Source organism: Tupaia chinensis, unplaced genomic scaffold, assembly GCF_000334495.1.
Source record: "Tupaia chinensis unplaced genomic scaffold, TupChi_1.0 Scaffold000270_2, whole genome shotgun sequence".
Taxonomy (NCBI): domain Eukaryota; kingdom Metazoa; phylum Chordata; class Mammalia; order Scandentia; family Tupaiidae; genus Tupaia; species Tupaia belangeri.
This window is the reverse complement of record NW_006159751.1, coordinates 5,202,994-5,205,734: the sequence shown is the minus strand read 5'-3', so window position 1 is coordinate 5,205,734 and position 2,741 is coordinate 5,202,994.

Below are 2,741 nucleotides of genomic sequence, written 5' to 3'. Positions count from 1 at the left end.
CTTTCTGGCGAGTGCCCCCCCCGTAAAGCAAAAAAAAAAAAAAAAAAAAAAAAATTTTGAAGACCACTGGCTTCCAGTTGCCACCATTACTGATGAATCTCTAACTAGAGCCCAAAACTCTCTCTAGAATCCCAATGATATTTCTACTCCATCTAGATTTCCCACTAGATCTAAAATTCAGCAAATTCAAAACATGAGTGTATTGTCTTCCCTCTATCAGTTAGGAATATCATCAGGTACTAGTAACAGATTAGCGACGAAACAAAATGATGGTTATGCTTCTTCCAGAACATGGAATTTGCAGGCATGTGACTACTAGTGTTGGTTCAACGGTTCAACAATGGCTGGAAGGTTTGCAATGTTCTTGGCCTTTCTTCATAGTCACAAAATCTTCTAGAGCTTTGGTCAAGCTTTTCTTTCCTGAGTTCAAGACAGGAAATAAAAAGAGGAGAAGGGAGATAATCAGCTTAAAGGCTAACTTCCCTATTATGTCATTTCACGTAGCCCCCTGCGTTTGTGTAACACTTGTACTCTTACTGTTTCATATTGCACTCTTGAAACACGGAGGTAGGATGCCTTTTGGCCACATGCATACAAAAACCTACACCATAATCAGCTCACGAATTGTCTGATTCATCAATGACTTGGGTTTTTTCGACTTTCCGTTTTGTTCTCATGCTTGGATCTGTCCTCAGGCTGGTACCACAGTGGGCGCAGCAACCTCAGGTATAATTCCCACAGCCAACAACTTCGAGAAGATGAGGAGATTACTTGGTACCTCAGGAGTCACCACTCCCACCCCATTAGCTGGCACAATCACCTGTCAATTTGTTTCATGAACTAATTATGAGAGAAACAGAATAATCTCTTAGTTTTGTCAAAGGGCAGCTTTCCCTAACATATACAACTTGGTAAGGGGTGAGGCATTGCTAGGCAAGTCTATACTCGATATCTAAAACTGTTTTAGATTACTGTCTCTAATGCATATGCTGAAGTTGTAGTATGAAAGAATAGATTTGTATGTTAAAATAATGATTATATTCACAGAGAACATGGTATATTCTCTAGAATTTGTAGTAGAAATATAAAATTCAACAATCTATTTCAAATATATCATTGTTCTTCACTCAGTTTGTTTACGGAATGCCTACTATGTACCACATGCTACTCTTTAATTTAGCTCTTTTCCTTTACAATAGAACGGAGGAGACGGACCTAGAATGTTTGATAGAAATCAAAGATGTGCTTCTTTTTGCATATCTAATGACTTCCATCTTTGTTTCATTCACTGTTTGAGAGTTGCGCTTATTCCTAGAACAGCACTTTCCTTTTTCAGTCTTCTACTCATATTCATAAGTAAAATTCACTAAGTATTTAAACAAATGTCCAAAGACAGGCAAAGACAGCAGCACGGTAGACACTGGAGAGTTGGGTGACCGTGCAATGTAGCAAACTCTCGGACCATACAGTCATTGCACACGGGTGGGTTCCTCATCTATGGATATGACCAACCGCAGATGCAGCCAGGCCATGCCAGCGGTTGGGAAATATACATGCTCCTTTTCATTTCCCCAAAGAGGTGCTGAATGAGTTTATCTATACATGCTCCTTTTCATTTCCCCAAAGAGGTGCTGAATGAGTTTATCTATACATGCTCCTTTTCATTTCCCCAAAGAGGTGCTGAATGAGTTTATCTATACATGCTCCTTTTCATTTATGTCTGACACTAAGATTGCGTACGTATAAGTAATCGGGGAGATTATTTAAAGTATATGGGAGGATGTACGTAGGTTATAGGCAAATAACAGGCCATTTTATACATGAAATTTAAGTATCTAGGTTATTTTGATATCCAAAGGTCCTGGAACCAAAGCCCGGCACATACGGAGAGATGGCTGTGCTTACTCTGTGCCAGGCACTGTTTTGGGCTCTTTAACAAATACAAATTGATTAATCTTCATCATAACTCATGCACCGTCTGCTTGGACTGCTCTTGCTCTGCACTCAGACTATGATCTTCACTTCCAGATGAGCAAACTGAGGCGGAAGGGCAGTTTTGTAACTGCACTTCTCACAGTCCCCCAGAGGCCTGCTCTCTCCAGCCCTGCCCTTTTGCACATGAGGTGCCCGGACTGCTCTTCCTGTCCACTCGGACTCGTTCTTCAAGGCCGGATAAGGCCCTCTCTCCTTTCTGGCCAGTGCAGTGAGGCCCAGCAGCCTGGCCCACACCTAACCCAAATGTCCTCCTCTTGCTGCGATTATTTGCTTACAGATCTGTGTCCCTTGTAGAGTCCCTGGGGTTTGCTACTACGTCCTAAAAATAGGCGCTTCAAGTTTTGCTGAATTCATGCATAAGCTTCATGGATTTTACACTCTCTCGTCTCCCCCATACTGTCTGACACCACAGATTGCAGACACTTAGTCAACGGGAGTGGGAGTCTGATTTCCCCTCCAGTAGAGTAACTTAATGAAAACAAAACAAAACAAAAACCACCCCCTTTTCTCCTGTCGCCACATCACAATTATTAATAAAATCCCAAGAATTTGGCTTCCTTCCAAGCCCTCCCATCAGGCGAATCCAGCAGGACCTGGAGAGTCTGCCTTCCCCACCCCGGCCGCCCACCCCAGCAGCTGTCCGGCAGGAAAGCCCCTCCCGCGCCTTCCCCAGTTGTCGACTTTTAAGGTAAGAGTTCTGGCAAGCGCGCGGGAGGGGCGGCCGGGGCTGCAGCAGGGGGCGGAGC